Source organism: Anser cygnoides, chromosome 4, assembly GCF_040182565.1.
Source record: "Anser cygnoides isolate HZ-2024a breed goose chromosome 4, Taihu_goose_T2T_genome, whole genome shotgun sequence".
NCBI classification, from domain to species: Eukaryota; Metazoa; Chordata; class Aves; order Anseriformes; family Anatidae; genus Anser; species Anser cygnoides.
The window spans coordinates 58,006,496-58,026,947 of record NC_089876.1 but is presented as its reverse complement, the minus strand read 5'-3'; the positions used below and the strand labels follow the sequence as shown (position 1 = coordinate 58,026,947).

The window sequence follows — 20,452 nt, the reverse complement described above, 5'->3', positions numbered from 1 at the left end:
CTGACTACATCTTAGTTCTTGTTGGCCTTCTCAAATATACAAACAGTGGCCTAACGATAAAGAAGCTTTCAATTCATGAACAATAATGTAATTATTAATGCATTGAACTGATTTATAGAAATGTGATACATTAAGAAAACACATGAAAGCTACAGGGAAAAAGAAAAGCTTTTTAAAATGCATACAGAATAGCAGAAGACAAGTAAGACAGATAACGACCACAGGAAATGACCCTGAATGAAATGACAGAAAATTATGGTAGAATAAGTGATTTGGATTTCAGAGGAAATCTTTATCATTGTGCTGTGATATAGTACCTAAAATGAGAACAGCAAAATCAAGAGAGCATATAGGGGAAAAAACTCTCATTAGACACTGCATTTCTACTTTCCCCATTTGTGAAGACAGATTTAGTCTTTAGATGATGCTTACAGAGTAAGACTTGTTATGAATCTAGTAGGAAGACTACGCAATAAGGAGCCTTCAGAGAGACAAGCAGCCTTAATATAAGGAGGAGAAGGAATTTAGACATTCAGAAGAAAAACTGGTTGGCAGATCTTAAGGAGAAGTGGAGAAGCAAGTAAAATAATAATATTCACCTCCTGACAATTGCTGTGAGGTATCTAAACATGGACAATGAGAAGAATTTTTTTTCATTAGGGAAATAAAAAAGACTGGTACATTAGAACAGCTAAAGAAGTGTCTTAACTTTAGCCCTTTTTGCTCTTCCTGTCCCATCTGAGGAGGGTGGTGGTAAGCAAGTAGAGGTGGAAAAATAAGAGGAGGAAAGAACTCAAGCTTCACTTCACAGCAAGACAGTTTACATTAACTAAGGATAAGGACAAATATTAATTGTTAAGTATGCTCTGAGGAATTAATTTTGTCTTTTTATGTTTTCTACCTAACAGACTACAGAACAGCAAAAGTTTTAGTAAATGTCTGAACCCAAAACACACTACTTCTGTGGAATTCACAAGTAACAAAAGCAGCTGCATGCGTTCCTTTAGAGTTAAGATCACAAGGATGTGGACCAGAAGAAGAGTTTTATGGCAAACTATGACAAGAGGGGGAAAAAAAAAACACACACACACAAAACACTCCTTCTCCTAACTTCACAGGAGTTACTTATGTGTTCGTGAACAGGAAAACATTCTTCCAAAGTTCTTCTGTCAGGGTCTAAACTTTACTAAATGTGAAAATGCAACAATTCAACAAGTTGAAAAAAAAAAAAAAGTAGAAACACATGCCACCTCTACTGTTTTTAAATCTGAATTTTTTAACATTAATCCTAACTAAAATAAATCATGAATGCAAGTTTTATGACTGTTATTACAACTTATTCCAAGCAAAAACATTTTCCTCCATCAAAAAAAAACAGAACCTTGGGAAGCAAAACAAAACAGGAAATAAAACGGGGGGGGGGGGAACACCCCAAAACACAGTGACAGGGAGCAACTTCGATCCACTGCCATTGTCATATTTCTGTTCCCCAAAGGCAAACAATGTTTACTTGGTTGGTCTACTAGACAGAATCGCTAACTATGCACACGTGCACAAAGGGAGAGGGAGGAAGTCAGTCACACAGAACAGAGCCGCCCACTGGGACACGAGGTCACAGCCAGTAGCGGAACCAAAGAAATCATTCCCATCAGGTTGCTTTGAAGTGAAACAGCTTGTGCCCTGGTGGATCCTAGTCAGTTCCCTGGCAATGGCCAAGTTGCTAATTCAGTAAAAAAGTCATATAAAATTTGATTTTCAAGTTATTTCCTGGCTGCCTGCTGTTACTTACTGTATCTCCTCTACTGTTGACCAAACAGAGCAATGGACTGAAATCAATAGAAATACCCCTCACTGCTGCCCGTGCTTTTTGTATACAGTAACATGGAACTGTAACCAGAAGACCTGTATGACACTATGGTATTTCTTCATTTTCCTTCATCTTAAATCTTGCCCTATCATTTATTCCCAAGTTGCTTTACAAAGTATATGTGCTATGTTATGCTAATATGTACACATTGATTTCCCAGGTAGCGCCCGACAGACAAAATGCAAGGCAGAAAGTCAAACCTAGTAGATGACATAATAAAAGTATTTTAAAATAATGAAATAAATATATACATACACATAAAAAAAAAAATTCTAGCAAAAAACACATAGGACGTAACAGTCTGTCAAAGCAAGAGGCTTTGCCAGATTGACTCACAGAACATACAGACTAACTATGGAAGAACTTTTCATTTTTTTATACTCTGGATACTTGTATAGATGGTTACAGAAAAAGTATAGAAAATAATCATTGTTAGTTTAAAAAGTACTTCTCTTGCTGTTTCTCCCTCATTTAAAAACATTCCCTGATCCACTTGCTACACTGCTACGTAAAAAACACAGATTCTCAAGAACACTTCTTGTGTGTGTGAATATATGTATATATATATATATATGTGCATTTGTATTTAAATACTTATGGCTGCACACACACACATGGAGTGACGTGTGATAACCTAAGTGGCAATACAAAGACATGCAGGTGGATTTGATGGAAAAGGCAGGGCGTCTGCTCATTTGTCACAAATGAGCTTTCATGACACAAAACAGAAGACGACAGATGAAACATTGTGCTGAGAGTTTAGTGGAAGCCACAATAACAGGAAAATATTAAAACTAATAGGATATCCCCACAGCCTAAATGAAGCCATAACAAAAAGGGAGTCTGGGTTTCATAAAATGTTGTTTTTCAGGCAAAAATATGTTTAGTAGCAGAGGAACATCAGAAGCCAAGAAAGATCCAAAATATTGTTCGGTAAACTTGGCCATACGAGGTAGTAAACAGATCAGAAGGAAGCGATAAGGAACAGAAAACACAGAAGAGGGGATGTGGAGAGGTGTCCTGCCTCCATCCCTTGCAGGTGGGACAAGGAGACAGGAATGCCACTGCTTGTCCATTATTTTAAGTTCAGTTTTAGCCAGTCTTTTGCATATCTAACCCAACTAAGTTGATATATAGTATTGAAGACAAAAAGTTAGAATAACACAACGAAACCAAAGCTTGTTTTATCACCTTAGTGATGAAAAGGGGGCAGATAATATGCTAAAAATATGAACGAAATAGTTGAAGCTTTGTAGGCTCAGAGTAGCTGCTCAGACGTAAAGAGCCTATAAAGATACTTTTATTTTAAAACCTAAAATGAATAAACAAAATCAAAATCACTTTCAAACACAGAGTTGCGATCTTTGGCAGGTAAAAATTAATTAAGGAATGTAAATTCTAGTAATTAGAAGCCATGGAACACTTAAGCTAAACATAAATGGGAGACAAAAAAGATCCTGTTCAAATACCTTCTAATAAGAAGAGAAGTTCAAGTTTCTTGGTAAAGGAGCAAACTGTAACAACCATTAGCACATTTCACTTGCATTGCAAGTGAACGCAGCCCAGGAAACAGTACTCCTCATAGCAAGTTATATGGAAAGCATACTGCTGCTTTGTGCGCTTGGGCTATTCAGTCATTTACCTGTCATTGCCAGAATTTCTCTCCCTGTCCCTGATGCTCGTTTGATATACGGAGAACAGAAAAATGCTAATAATATAATGACACTGGGTTCTTCGTACCTGAAAGAAGTCTCCAGTCACCAAACTGATTTAGCAGCTTAGTCCCACTTCTTGCTCTCTGTATTCATCTGTGTGTCTGGGAGATACTGTTTCTGAGTGCCAGAGCGTAAGCTATGTGAGACCTATTATGATAAAGCAGTGCTTCAGGATTTAATCAAATATTATAGAAAAGCAGGTGTGGCTGATATGAATATGAAATATGAACATGAAATTAACTACATATGCATTTATGAAAGTGTATCTGGTTTGTAGATAGGTTTACGGGGCATATGACCCAGTAGAAATTGCAGATCCCAAATCTCGTATATAGAGTTGAATATCTAAATGCTAAGAAGAACTGGTAATTCCATTCCAGTTCAGAAGGACACTCTTTTCTACCTTAACTAAAGCTGAAATTTTTCATATGGGCACACTTACTTTAATGAAAGAACAATTCCCCTGGATTTTTTTTTAATTATTATTTTCTTCCTAAGTTTTACCATTATATGGAATTTCTAGGCATCAAATGGCTTTACAAGGAAACTGTGTTACAAAATACCTTGATGAATAGCTATAAATCTCTCTGACAGAGATCAGATCAATATTGACAGAAGGGTCTTTTCTATAGATAAGAACATCCCTTTAGTTCTCATTTAGCTGGGGAGGATGAACCTAACAATTAGGGAAAAACAAATTTCCTTGTCTGTCAGAACACCTCTGACATCATGATCTCTGTGATCATACACCTGAAATTTAATCCTAGACCACACAGAGGATGTGTTGAAGCTCTTTTAAAAATTTAACTTCCAAAATAGTTTCAAGAACCATGTTGTCACACCAGTGGAAAAAAAAATCAGACAGTTATTTAATATAAACTGTAGGTACTGCCTGTATGGTAACCAGCAATCTACAGCTTTAATGAGATGAAAGATATGAAAGGGTTATTTGCAAACTGTCTAATAATAAGTAATTTTAGATGTCTTAAGGCCAGTCATAGGGAGAATGCAGTCGTTTATAGTTTTATAATCTTTGTGACATGGCACCCTCCAGCAAGCACAGAATGGGTCCTATTTCAGTTGTTTTAAAAGACCTGAATGTATCAGAATAAAGTTGGTCTCAGCATGTTAAAACAGCATGAAATACATTCCCTTGCAAATTGTTTACAGAAAAAATGTGTTTATGGAAATGTATCACTGATTAAAATTACTAAAGGTAAAAGACTCTCTCTGAGTCTTTTAATTGTATTTCTTCCTAGAGTGTGGCTAGTAAGGATGCTATTCTAAACCCCCACTATGAAAAATAGTAACAAAGTGTGTTTTTTTTTTTCTTTGAACTACTCTTTTTCCTTTATAACTGCTTTGAAAAGAGTTGTAAATTCTAGTTTTTAAAAAGCTCATGGCTCCGTTGACAAGCAAAATCCATCTTTATTTCTGGAATTTTGGTTTTGTGAACAGGCACAATTCTTTTTTACCCTGGAAGCAGAATGGAATTTTATTTTATAAACCACCTTTATGGAGAAGAAGTTTTGATTCTGAAGAAGATTAGCTATGCTTGCTCATTATTGCACCTGAATACAGAAACTTGAGTTGTGTGAAATCAACAGACCAGAATTTACAGAAAAGTGGTATAGAAAGTAATATGAGACCTCAAATATATTCCTATTGCAGTTAGTCAAAAACTGCCAATTACTGTAAAAAAGGCTTTCATATTTGAAATAAGAACTTTTTACAGTAAGAGAAATAAATGTACTTCATTTGTAAACTTCCTCTTTCTTAATTTAAGCAGGCATAAGTGATGATTAGGTAATTACCTGATCCTAGAACAATTAGTCAGAAGTTCAAAAGTTCAAATCAGAACAGTGTGACCAGTGGAATTTTTCAGTTAAGCCAAGAGATAACAAAATTCTGGACTGCATCTAAGAGAACTGAAATACAGTGTAATTCATTTGAAAAAAGCATTGCATTATTATTATTATTATTATTATTATTATTATTTAATTCTATTGGCAAAAGCAGGAGTAGGATTTGACCAAGGTTCTCTTCAGAAGTTGGCTGAAAAAAGCCAACATAGGAAAAGGGGATCCATATCCTGTGACCAAAATATTATAAAGAAAAATGTTGCAAAGCTCTTGTTTGGTTACTGTCGTTTTACAAAGTAGTCGTACCACAGAGGAGATATGTGAAATACCTTTCTGCAAAATCTTTGAGTGAAAAAAGTATAAAACATTAATGAAAGAGCTCACATTGCACTGATTAAACTATGACATTTCTCCCAGTTGGTGCATTTGACTTTTGTATTTTTAAATGAAAAACCTAATTTCCTCAAAACAAACATTTTTGACTGTTCCGGATTTCAATCACAGATTAAATATTTACAAAGATCTGTTTCAAATTATTTTCATTTAGTTTTCAAATTGGAAGATAAAACAACCATCAAAAATCAGTTATCTGTACATCTGTATGCAAAAACTCTCTTTAAAAGCTTCTCATATTCTTCTTGCTTATATTTACTGTACAAGTCTTTTGAGCACAATGGGAGTGTGTATGAGGAGGTTGTGTAATATGATTTTTAAAAGGCATAACATCTGCTCAGATGTAAAAATAAAATAATATTAATACTGGCAATCAGAATTCCTGGAAGTCTTACAGACACATAGAGAAGATAGACTGAAACATACTCAGAAAGGGCAAAACATGCCATGTGAGTTTGGATGAGCGGCATTCCTGAAAACGTAAACTAATTTATACATCTTGCATTCTTAGTACTAAGAAATTTACAAGTAAAGTACTAAATATCAAAGATTACAAGTTCGCTGAATCAGAAGAACCTCAGCTTTTGGTATGATTAAGTTTTAATTGTATTTTTCCTTTGGGACCACTAGTAGTTAATAAGTTCATGAAAATAGGTCTTTAAATAGCAAGAGTAGTAAAAGTCACTCCATGCACCATATTTTGATATGCTTGGCTGCCTAAGGCATCCTACTGCCTGCAGTTTTAAGAGTTGGGTTTTCATCAATGAAAAATCTTGAAAAAAAAACATCCTTAAGAAATCCTTTTTTTTTGAAATGACAGCTGCTTCAGAATATCTTGCACCTCTTGTGAATTTCAGATATGCTGCTACTATATCATCTTACTTTTATTGTGGTTTGTTTGTTAGAAACACTTCGTGAGCCAAAAATTCTGAATCACACACTTCTCAAATTTAATGATATGCATCTCACTGTCTGGTAACAGTGGCTGCAGTGATAGCAATGAATAGAGATTGCAGCAGTAAGCATTTAGAACAACTTCTGGTCTCAAAAAATTACTTAGTTTCATTTTTTGAGAATAGAATCTTTCTGCTAGCTAGTAAAAATTTGTTCCCACCCTTTTCTCAGATGGATCAAGGAACTCTGGACTGTAGAAAGCATTGCTTCTAGGAAATAGAGGAAGAGGAGCTCATCTACAAAGGGATGTGTAGGACCAAAGATGGAAGCATCATTCTGCACGTAAAAAGAGTGAAACATAACCTGTGCTATAAATTGGTAGGAAGCAAAGAACGTCTTTCTCCAAAGGATCTATTTTTTTTGGTTGGCTGGTTTTGCTTTTTGTTTTTCCCTTTCTCTGGGTGCTTCTAAATGAAGCTGGTAAAAAATCTGACTGCTAACATGTCATGAATCTATACAGTCCTGGTAAATTGTTAATTAAATTATAAGCTGCCATTAAAATCTGTTTGAGATGTCTCATTTGCAAATCCAAATAAGGCCCTCGTTCATTTACAATGCTTAGTCTGGATAGTCACATCAAAAATGTTTCTACATAATTTGAGACAATATAATTGCATTTCTTTAACTATGTTTCTGTAATTGAAAATAGAAATCTTGCACATACACATGTAGAAAGAATAAATATTTTTATAATCTTACCATTATTATCTAAAAAAATGTATTCCTTAGATTGATCAACATAGCATTAATAAATGAAGGCCATCTTCACCATCAACAAAAAGTTGAATAAAAAACCTACAGCGTGAATTCATTTATTAATTATTGACGATAGACTTCTTTACCCCCGTAACAATTCAGTTAGTTTCATCAGAAAATTGATGCTGGCATATGACAACTGAGATGCAGAAGAATCACTTACAGAACATCAAGGCTAAGAATTTATTAAACAGAGAGAAAAACAAAGCACTAATATATTGAGCATCAAAATGATCTAAATCCCATGGACTTCCAGGGCCCCATGACACTGTAACAGGTGCAACAATTATGTATGGCACATCTTTAGGGACATACTAGCCAATCACCTGGGAGCTCTGCAGTTTTGATGAGAGAATGAACTGTTAATTAACAAATATTAAGATCCCAACTTGTCACATAAAATTAAACTCAAGGAATGAAGCACGGATGCCCAGGAGAACTAAAGCTAACAAAATTAAACCAGGTCAAAACCAGGGAATGCTTTTTCGAAGTGATAGGAAAATTTCTTGTGGTTCAAAATACCTTAGAACAGCTCAGTTCATCTTTTCCTCCGGAGTCTCTGAAATCTAGAAGGCTCCTGAATATGTCATTTTGTAGACGTGCAGGGATCTACATTACCCCTGAGCCTGCATATGAATTGGGCTTCTTTCCTGTTTAGCAAGACTCTGTTGCATTTGACCTCCATGGGATTTCTCTCTAACTGTGAAAGGATTTGAAAGACCATCTTATTACTCACGTAAATTATCCATTTTGAAGACATGTATCTCACAGTTCTGAACTGTACAACCTCCAAATCACAACTGCCCTGCACATATGGTGTGAAAACACAGAGGGTAGTTCCCTCCAGCTGAGCACAATACACACACAAATGCAGGAAGGTTCCTGCATGAAACCCCTCCACTGTATGAGGCTGAAGCTGAAACTTGCAAACTGGTAAGCAAAGTTGGCCAACTGCTGTCCACATATAAACAAGAATACTGAACTTTGCAAAGAAATACTTTCTTTTCAGCTTTTATTTCTCAGTTCAGGAATTTGACAGTTTAATTGCTCACCTGAAACAAACTCCGGGCACTTGAAAATCTCGGGGTTTTGCAAGTTGCCTCAATGAGGCAATTATTTCACCTTTTTATTCTGACTGAACACTGAAATCAAAGTGAAGTCCAGCAGACATTTTGTTCTATTTGATCTAGCCTGGATTTTCTATTGGTCATTAGTTAGATGATTTTCCCATCTTTAAAGCTGACCTACTGAAATTTGTGTAAGTTTCTGCTAGAGAAAATGCAGGCTTGCTAGAGAGATACCAGCTGATAACCTGTTTTGATTTTTAAAAGGCAAAATGCACAAAGCAGGCATGTAAAAAAATATATGTATAAAAACACATGATGTAAAGCTATGTCAGCTGGCTACTGTTTTTGTTATTTTGGGTTTTTGACTGGATACTTTGCAAGGTTATGTTCAGCACTCGTTTACAGGGGCAATACTTCCTAATTCCAAGACTGAAATTAGCACACACACCCCATATAAAAACGCATTTCTTGCATTTCTTAGACTTGTCTCTAAAATATTTGACACTGAATTGCCACAACTAAAAACAAAGTGCCTTAAAAGATAAAAAAGAATGTTTAATATATTTAAATACAAATGGATACTGGAAAGATAATGCTATGGCTAAAAACTAAAGAACTACATTTGTTCCGACATGAAGGCAACACAGAAAATTCAAGGGAATGCTAAGATCGCATCTAGCCAGCAAAAGCCAGACACATATACACAGTTTCTGCTATTAAAAGCCAAAGTCTGCTGTTTCACAACTGACTTTTTTTTTTTTTAAATGATGTAAACTATAGCAAAGGCTGGAAAACTGACATTCCATTAATTCACAAGTAAAGTATGCCATAGAAAGCTATAAATGCACTTCCCTGTAATGCACTGCAAAGTATGTTACTACTACTCATCTGGTGGCAAAAATTCTAATTTGGAGAGAAAATTCCACTACTTCACAATAGGGAAGGGCAGTTGTGCCAAACAGTATGGAATTAAGTGTGATTTTTAGTGTGATTATTTGGCTGCATCTATTGCTATTTACAAAGGTAGAAATGAATGAATTAAAATCACTGAAAAAAAAAACAAAGAAAAAGATGTGCAACTGATTGATTGATTTACTGAGCTACAAAAACCTTTTTATTCAAATGACATCAAACTTTCAGTTTCACCTTCTTGTTTAAAAAAGCCTCAAACACTTCATTTCCAGATCGCATCAGACCAGAGCTTTAGGTTTTACTCAGACATAAGGACTGCCAACCTGTTGAAAATTCTCTTTGATTCCACGTTGACTGTCTCAAAATGATCCCATGTTGCTTTATACCTGAATGTTTACGTCTGAAAGCAGCAACAGCTAAAACTCTACTATATTCTTTGAAGAAAACATATTTAATCAAAATGGCAATAGAAGAACAATACAAATACCTTTCACTTCTCCTTCACTCTTTTAGAGGCTACCTACACCACTCAGTCTTTGGCAGGGGTTTCTACTGTGTGTACATAAATGCTCTGTACTTCAGGACAGCAAATACAAACTTCATCAGTTCTTCTGAACATTGTTGAAAGAGTTCATCAAACATGCTGATAAAAACTCACTTATTTCTGCTCCCATGAATGTCCTCAGACAATGAACTTCTGGTAAACAGAGTGACAAAACAAGGTGGCACAGAAAAAGGATAGGGGGTGAGGCTGGAAACACGAGACAACATGCTGGAGGCTTTGATATATATCAGAAGCTATTGAAAAAATACCTTATTCCAACACCACCCTCTCATACACAAACAACTAGATAATATTTGGAATAAAAAAACAGACTATTGTAAAACAATAGAGAAAAGATGAAAGAGTAGTCTTTTAAGATTGTCCCTAGCAGGGTCTGACATCACAGCTTTAGGATGTGTGGCATGGAAAAGATGAACTCTCCTCTGTCCCATTTTCTGTGTGCCCCAAAGAAGATCCAGTGTGAAAGATGAGAGGATAGACTGGTGCTACTGAAGAAAATATACACGTGCTATCTGCCTATTCACTGAAAACTTAGGGACAGAGATTTCCTGCTGCTGGGGAAGATATCATCAATTCATAGGGAAAAAAAATAGCAGCTTTTTCATTTGCACTGAGATGAACACTGTCAGAAAGCGAGTACAGGACAGATGAGTTTCTACGTACCACTGAGGTTGAATGCACTACAATATACGTTATGTAACATTAGTAGTTCCTGGCCCTCTAGCTCAAAGTTAATGGAAAAAGGTAAAGCATGAGGCAGACCCTTTGGTCAAGTATGGATAAATGACACTGTGGCATAACAAAACACCATGACTTTGCTGTTACTTCTGTGCTGAGGATTCAAAAATTAAACCTATATGCTTTTTGTATCATTTTATATTACAAAGAAAAACAAATGCATTTCAATTTAAAATTTTAAGGATTGTCATTAAACTTTTTTGTCTTCAGGGAACCTACAGTTAGTGTTATCAAAACTAAAATTAGGTGTCTAAAATCATATTTACGCAAATAATTGCATAGACTTTTTGATAGCTAACCAGTCACCTACTTAAAATGTCTAAGGAAGAAGATAGATGGACAGTTTTGTTATGAATTAATATAGGCAAACCTTATGGCTTTGTTCCTTCCCTTGCTGAACCTTACCCCTCTGTGTCTCACAGGCAGCCTGGTATTTCCCAAACTACTCATCTGACCTTGGCTACACTCCTCTCTTTTTAAAGTTTTAGATGCTTTAGTGATACAGCCTCTTTCACTGCCTATTCCTATACCAGGCAGCTTCTAGTATCAAAACAGACTAGCCTCCAGCATGCTAATAATAATAAGTCAGGGAGTGCTGCAGCTGTAGTTACAGGAACATAGTTCTGGCAGACACCCTGGCAGTCAGGAATCCATACAGGGAAGGGCATTTATTAGTTCTGTCATCCAACTGTATAACAGTAGGAATGATGAGCATATTATATCTATTATCTTCTATTCCCCCAAAAAATAAGCATATAAGGATTTGGCATATGCATTTTTCTTACAAGTTTATTTTTAAACGTTTGCGTTTTCATTTTAACTGAGAAACAGCATTTGATGTGGACAACATGTCAAACTCTTAAAGGTCAGTTACGACTGAGATCACATTCATTTTCTATTAAATGTCTTTTGTTGTTTGATATACATATTCACTTTTGGAGGCAGTTCAGAAAAGTTATTTTTAAAGATTGAGATGAGGGTTTCGTGTTTTGTTGGAAACAACTTTCTGAAGCTATGGTCAATAACAGAAATACAATTTTGTATCAGTAAGTAGTCACTAAGTACATCTTCATGCTTTGTTATATTGCACTTTTGACTAAGTGGTCACAAAATTACAGGAACATTTTTTCAAATACATAAATCTAAGGACATTTTAAAATACTTGTACAGAAGTATTTTAAAACAGAAATCTTTTTTTGACAACTTTTATATTACACCTTACCTAAAAATAACTTTAGAACTAATTATTTAGAACTAATAAACTAATATTAATTTAATTATCTAGCGGGAAATGGGCTTCTGTTAACAGAGGAATAAATCCCGAAGAGTAACTACTGTGCTGTTAGAACTCTTCTAGGCTTGCCAGTGTAGGCATCTGTCATATGAGTTTCCCCTTGCTACCCAACAAATGGCCTGAACCTAATTCTGATGGGAACATCCAAGCTGTCAAGTCATACAGAAGCTATTTATGATCACCAAGAAAATGAATAGATATATGCAGAAGGCTTTACTTATTTTCCCTGTGAAAGCATGGTAATGTCAAAAGTTTAAATATTAAAGGAATTTTTGCTCTTTGCATGTAAGCCAGAAGAAAGAATGTTTCACCATCTTTGAATGAAAGCATTAACATGACAAGGAAAAAAAAATCAGCACTTAAGCAAATAAGAATATTTGTGATAATGCATGGATGACTTCTGACTCTAGCAGAGGTGTTATTCTTGACTAAAGTCAGAAACAAATAAAAATTTGGAGGGATATTTAGGGAACATATTGAAGCAAGGTCATCACTTTTGGCAATTCCAAGGGGAGTTTGTAATTTGTTTTCTTGTACGTCAGAAAGATAGCATAATAAAGACAATTAAAATTTTCCAGATTTGTCATGGATCTACCAGCACACACATTGCTGAAGAATTACAAAACAACATGTATACCCTTAAGTTAAAAAAAAAATAAAAAATAAAAAATAAAAAATTGACCCCATATTAATGAGGATATAATCATGGGTGATTTCCCCTTTGGGAGAAATCTGTGAAATGCGTCTCCAAGTAATGACTGATATACCATTATAATTCTTGAAAACAAAAGATATTTTCTCTTGTTAAAATTTTCTCCTCCAACTTCACTGCATTCAGCATTTGACTAACTTTGAAGAGCAAAGAAGTAGCAATCACTGACTTAAAAATCATCAGTTTTCAATGTCCCATTTATATTTACTTTGTGTAAACAAAACATGCCACCAATTTATGCTATTGGTATTACTAAGCATTCATAAGGGATACAATTCACTTAAAAAATATAATGATTTTTCATTAACATATAACATTTGGGGAGCTATAAAGCACTATTTCTCTAAGCCTTAAAAATATGAATCAACCGTCTGACAGGAAAACACTAAAAACACTGTGAATTTTTGGGGCATCCTGTTGAAGGTAGCAGAAGTCATAAATCCACAGATGGCATTAAATTATTGTGACAACGAGCCATCTTTGATGAGGAGATGGACAAACAATGATAAATGGCATTTACAAGTGGAAGCGTAACACTAGTAAAGACAGACTAATGCTTTGAAGTAATATGGTAAATCTGTTTTCTACGATGTGTTTCTAATCTCTTTAGATTGTCAGACTTGGGTATGAGAAGAAATTTGCCTATGACAGATGAAGAATGATATAACCGGTAGAATAACCTGGGTACACTTTGTTGATTTGAAAAAGCATTAGGCACCATTTTGTCTTGCAGTATAGGGAAATATGGTTAAAATAGGTGTTTTGAACTCTGAGAGATCAGGTTTACAACTCCTATGAAAATACACTGGCAAACCACAAGATGCCTTATATTTTTACAGAACTGTTTACACTGCAGCCAGAGAAGATGCAAACAAATTTCAAAATTTCTGCAACAAACCTATGTTAATAAAATATAATATGGCAAATTAAATTCAGCTGTGAAAAAAACTCCACTAATTAATGGAAGTGGAACAAAAAAAATGCTATTAATCACTCACTGCAAAATGCAAAACTTTAACTTAAAAAAAAAAAGTCCCCACTCAAGTATCTCCAATTAAGCACTGACAGTCAAACTAGTATATAAAACAAGTAAATAAATACTTAGAAATAATGGTGTGTTGCCATCTGAAATTTTGCTTCATTTTGACATCTGAGCTCAGAAAAAGAAAATATTTGAGATACAGGTGACAAAACTAGAGAGACCAAAACCACTGAAATAGGAACAATGCTAGATTTAGTGCTGAGACAAATTACAGGATGTTATCAAAGGATACAAAATAAGGAATGAAAATCAAAACATCAGACACACCTATTTACTCTTTCAGTCCAAAAACATAAGAGACACTTGGTTTCACATGCAGTACTTACAGTGCTTAATTGTAACACTTATAACCTGTCAAACTTTCTCACGTGCATTATTATTAACCTATGATACTCACACATAGAGCAATTTACAAGAGCTACAAAAGATGAAGATAGCCAAGAGTAACTTCTACAGTACATTACATTCTCAGATTATACCAAGCTGTTCATACTAACCTGCACAAGCAGCACAAAATAGATGGGTCCTGGACAGAATTAACTGAGAATTTAATTCCTCTGGTGAAATTCTCACTGGCTTGACATTAATGGTGGAATTAGTTGTGACTTTTACACTACTAATTGACTAATCACATCTACTACACTGATCAGTAAAGTGCAGTGGGGTCTGCAGTGGATAATGCTCTCCTAATGTGATTTTTCCCTCTGTCAAGGGTAACTACTGTAAGCTTAAGTAGCTTTTTGTTTAGAAAAGCAATGCAACCACAGAATCACAGAACGGCCAAAGTCAGAAGGGACCTCTGAAGATCATCTAGTTCAACCCCCTTGCCGAGCAGGATCAAGCCTTCCTTGCCTTCCAAAAAAAAATATAATAATAGTAATAAAAAAATAAACCAAAACCCGTCTTTACATGTTTTAACATATAAACACTACTACTGGGAATTAGTAACTTTTATCTGAGGTTAACTTACTCAATTTTGTCAGTCTTACACGTTCCTCTGAAGTATCTGATGGTCAAAATACATGTTGGAAGCAGACCCTTGGATTATGAACTACGGAGCTATTCCAGTACTCGACTTGCTGTTCAAAGCTGATCTATCAATCAGTATAACCATTAAAGTGAAATAAGTAAAATATATTTATCTGCTTTGAGGACTGTTGATGGGGAAGAAACTTAGGGATAGGATGTAAACATATCTAATATATCTCCTCTTACTTAAAGTGCCGTGCCAGGCCACCTTTAAATGCTTACCTAATGGGAAAACACACCAGATCTTTTAATTTTACTTTTTTTTTTCTTTTTTTCCTGAATATTTTGAGGACTGTAAATTGACCTATGCCATGGAAAGATGGAAGGCTGAGCACATTCTGCTAATGTAAGTGAAGTATTTGTGCCTGTTCTATGGACAAAGAGGTAATAAGTCTTTCTTGATACCTTTACTGGAAGCGAAATAAGAGAGCATTATCCTTTTTGTTGAAGAAGATACAAAAGCCTAGCAACAACTATACAGCATTGATACAAAGGAATATTCAATACAATTTAAAGACAGGTCAAGTTGCAATCTTTTCTGAAGAGGCAATCTACACATCAGTTCATGCTGTGATTTACACGGTTTTGGGTAGACCCAACAGTTTCTACCTTAGCAATTTCCTCAGACAATTTCAATTCCCTGTTCCCCTATGAGCTACCCACAAAATAATAAAAAGAAGCAGACTATGGTCCTAATCCTCAGTTTCTATATGATGATGCAGCTGAGAAATTAGATAAGACTTTGAGATGGACAGTCATGTGAGAGACCTTTGAATATGCATACAATCATCTTGAACAGTATCAGTTTCAGGTCAGTAATTCATCTTTCTGTGGGCTGACCAAACTTCTGTAAACTTACATGGTGATGATTTCCAAGTTGTATCTCTTGCAATGAACTGGAAGAATTCTTTACACTCTCTAGTTAAGTAAAGACTCAGAGTTGGACTTCTCAAGGTCTGTAATTTTCCTAGACACTTCAGGAAGTGCATAACATTTAGCAAAAGTTTAAAAGGAGCTCCAGGTGGCTGTACAACAAATGTAAAATACTAAAAAGGTCATGGGAAAGCCACTGTTTCTGCTTGAATTGCAGCCAAGTGGACCTTTCATAAGAAAACAAGATTTAGTGATTTTGATGGTGTTCTTTTACACACCAGATGTCTTTGAGAGGGAACTGGCAGTTCCTTGGGTCTTTCAGCTTCTGATGAAAAAAGACTGTTCTTGTAAGGTCACATCCTCATTATAAGGTCACATCCTCCTAATTTTTGGAGATTTGTTTCCAGAGAAGAAGTGTGAAGTTTAAGAAAGATGACAGGCAAATTAACTTCCTTCAATACATGAAAGTCAAAATTCTCTTCTGGTTAAGGCTTTAGATGGATCCTACCACTTGTCCTTATGGAAAACAGTGCAAAGGAATTACCTGTAAGAACTTGAATCTCAGCTATACTTGTTGCAGAGGAGAGAGATCATAAAGGCTGTTTTCACAGATAAATGCAGAAGAGAGGATTCAAAAGATTCAAAAGGCTGTCACATAAGAAGATAAAGGACATGAATTGTTCGTTTCTGACAATAGGGCAACTAATAGTAGCCTCGCAAGATTTGCAGGTATTTCTGATGTGAAAACTGAGCTATGGAAGTTCCTGCAGAGTGAGAGTTGCAAACCAACCTCCCTTGTGGAAGCAAGGGGAATAGTGAACAGTGTAAGCATTTAGATTCTTAAATATGAAACAAGAACTCAGCATGAAACGCTTTTTGTAAATACAGATAGGGTAGTCATAAAACTCCTTTCATCTCTTAAGGGTCTTTGTTCTATGGTCTGTAAATGCAACCACAATCGCATGTGTACCGAGGTGAATATTGTGAGAAAAGTCTCAGAGACAGCTAAAAGATGGCACGTCCAGAAACTTGACTGCGTGGCTGTAGAGTATGGTATGCAATCTTCCACAGGTGGTGGCATTTTGACAGGCAAACTGAAAACCTGAAGAACACCTGAAAAAGAGAATATAATGGTGGCTGCCATAAGAGCTCCCCTTCACTGTGCTTTTATGATTTTTTTTTTTAATTGAAGCCACTGTTTGCAGCACTGATAGTGTAGCTGCCAGGGGACAAGTATCTTTGAAGGGCAACTGCTGCCACTATTGATCACGCCATGGTGTCAAAGGCATCAAATGCACCCTGAAGTAGTGTCCTTCTTCAGACACAAATTTACCTTAATGCAGGAAAAACTCAAGGTGTTTCCTAAAATTTGGTAGGATGAGATCCAAAAAGAACTTATCTGAAATTATTACTCTTATTTATGATATTAGCAAACCTATTTTCAACGTGAAATTGATGAACAATGGAAAATTACATTAGTAAACCTCAGTTTCTTTATATCCCCTAAAAGAAATGGGTCTAACTCAATTCCTTCTGGAGCTTACTGTAGACAACGAGGAAAGAAAACGCATGCATTTTCTCCTGGCCTTGTCTATCTATTCTTCTAGGTAGATCACCTCAAGAATCTGGGCTTTACCAAATGACCCATGCAGGGTCCAGGAGAGCATGAATATTTCAGTATATGAGTATCTTTACAGTAATGGTGTTACCTATAAAAGAAAAATAAATTGTAGAGAATATCCACTACTAAGTGAGATGATTCCAAAGAAAGCTTAAGGAGGAACAAACTCCTCTTTTCTTTGATTTTCCCAGACTTGAAATCTGTGCTGCACGGGGACCTTGGCAATGACAGCCTGCTGTACTTCAAGAAGATGAACAGTTAGAGGAGAGGAAAAGTAAGAGGAAATCATCCTCTCAACTCCATTTCTACTTCGGATGTGTTAAAATGATTAAGCAGCTGAGGGCTGAACATAAGCATCCCTGTAAGCAGCTAGGGAGTCTGCATGAGGATGCCAGGGTACTTTGCGAATCAGCACTACAGAATTTGTAGACCATGCACACTGATATAAAAATTATAAATATTTGTGTATGCACGCAGGGGGAATATCACTTGTAGCCAGTGGGTTTTTCTTATGAAATTTCCTTCTGAGGAATTTTGCGGTCAAAGAAGAACTACAAGGGTGTACTGGTAGTAAAGAAAGCTAAGTTTAATACCTGATGCCATGTTTCTTTTTTTCCGCATGCCAGTAACTTAAGTGAGGATGCTTTTGTGGCTTTTGAAGTGGCTCAGATGCCAGCATCTCTTCATGTTCTGTTCCAAAGATGGCATGACAGAGTTAAGAGAAGGGTCGAGACAACATTAGTTTCCCCTGTTCCTTCAAAGAAATTGGAGCAGGTTTGGGAAGGCTTCAAAGAGTCACACAACATCAAAGGCATGTGTATGAAGCTAGGAATTCAGTTTGGTTTAAAGGAAAAGATAGGAAAAGAAATGTGCAAGGCTGAGAAGGAAAAGCAGATAGCTAATGCAGAATCATGAATGTGCTACAAAGAACAGTGGACTACAGCAGACTTCAAGAACATGAAGAATAAAAGCTCTGATCTGATCAAGAGATGAGAGGGATTAAGATGAAACCAGAGCTCTGTTCACTGTGTGGAAAGAATGCAAAGGCACATGGTTTCCAAGGAGTCCCTCATGGATACAGGTTACAAAAAAACTTCAGGATGCTAAGCCAATATTGCTACACAGAGTCCAAACATGGCCAAACACTTGAAGGGACAGTAGACTTCAGGTAATTTGTCCTCATGGTTGTTTCCTTCAAGAGACCTATTCTCATATTTTTTTTGTCTTAACCAATCACATTTTTAAAAACATCCTTCTGACTGTCTGATTTTATTCAAAATTTCCTTTCTCTCCTACAGATAACACGTCAACGGTTTGTCATAACAACACTTAGCAAATCATAATTGTAAGTTAAATTGTAAAGACTGAATAGATTTCCTTCACTACTTTATGCATATCTGTGTTTCTAGAATTGACCAGTTTGTAAGGCCATATTCCAAAACAAATAACCAATGCTGAGAAATTTGCTAACCTTTCCATAATAAGCTAAAACAGTGTTCCCATTGAGTAGCCATGAAACAAACAAAAAAAAGACAATATACAACATTTAAACTACATATGTAAAAACACCTTCAGTGGTTTACAATCTGTGTATATAAGCAGATTGTAGGAAGACACATGTTCATAATTCCTAATATGTTATTAACTATACTTTTAAAAATATATATTTTAACAGCTATATAAAAGCAATGTCTATACTGCATTCGTAAGTATTACTACAGCTCATTCAGATAAATCAAAGCTGATTTTACATGGGAGGACACAGGGGGCCTGGCTGAACCAGATTCCTGTTGCAATGAGCATCTGCCATTTTGGAGCAAGAGCTGATGAGCGGAGTTGTGAAAAGCACCATGAAGCTGACACAAATCCCCAAACAGACAGCAATGGTGTGACAAGGAATTCATTGCAACCCTTCTTTTGCCCCAGGTTGAATCCTGAAAAAACTGATAACAACATGGAATATCATGTTTGTAATGAAGGGGAATGCATACCATTTGTCTTAGATTTTTTCAATAACTACATGGATTATAATAAAAAGTTATCCTTGTTAACACATAATGAAAGCACAGTGAAGCAAAGTGACCTCGTCAAGGTCACAAGCAACTTTCTTACAGGAAGAATGTAACTAAGAAAAAATTACTATTAAAGAAAGCGGCAAACAAAATGATGCACAGTAATGCCTGTTTTTAGCGTCAAAGAATTCTCATTTATTACCAATAAGTTATGAATTTGTATAATAAGGGATTAAAGGAGGTAGCTTACTTTTATTTGAAATTGTATCAAAGTCACATGTTCAAAGAGATTTAAATAATTTAAAATGTATAAATTCAGAGCTGCTCTTTGGTTAGAGGAAAGCTATGTAGGAAGCATTAGGGGAAAACAGAGAAAAAGAAATGCAAGTACTACAAGATATGGAATGCTTCTGAAAAAAAACATACGTTATATACAAATTGTGCCTACAGCTGCCAGAAAAACAAGTATTTTTGGTTTGGTGAATGCAAGTATCTCCTGAAGGTAGTTTTCCTATTATATGTGGATTAAATACCTATTCAGACTATTATTATTATAAAATGCAAAGTTTTTAACAGGGTGATTCCATTTTCTTCACAGTTAAATATTTTAGGTTTTATTTTGTATTGACTCTATGAATTGCAGTAATGGGAATATCACTGAATTTTTGATGCTTCTGTTGGTTAAAAAAAACTTGCTCTGCAGGGTAGAAATACAGCAATAAAGTATGTCTACTTACTAACCTTCATTTAACAGAGTTCAAATTGGTGCATATATATTAATTCCTACAGCACTTGAAATTACTGGAGCAAAAACTGTCCTTTTGATTCTTCAAACAATGTTCTGGTTCTGTAGCAGCTCCGTTAAAAGCATAGTTGCCAGCTTCTACTAAGCTGGTTTATGATCTTCCAAATGTTAAATCTAAAATCCTAACAGCAGTAACTGTAGAAATACTAATACTCCTCCTCACTGACATCATACTTTTTCTCCTTAATGGTCTTATCTTCAAAGAAGCTGCGTGCCCTGAAGTCAACAACAAAGG

General features: G+C 35.5%; 1 protein-coding gene and 1 long non-coding RNA gene across 16 annotated transcripts in view; one reads left to right on the top strand and one right to left on the bottom strand.

Moving 5' to 3' along the window:
- LOC106035161 (uncharacterized) overlaps positions 1-7,309 on the top strand; it is a 29,675-nt gene extending 22,366 nt beyond the window's left edge. Inside the window, exon 3 of the long non-coding RNA XR_007168849.2 lies at positions 6,963-7,309. This is a non-coding gene — a long non-coding RNA (uncharacterized lncRNA). The remainder of the gene's footprint in view (positions 1-6,962) is intronic.
- Positions 1-20,452, bottom strand: part of TENM3 (teneurin transmembrane protein 3) — a 1,343,587-nt gene that overhangs the window by 777,316 nt on the left and 545,819 nt on the right. The window lies entirely within an intron of this gene.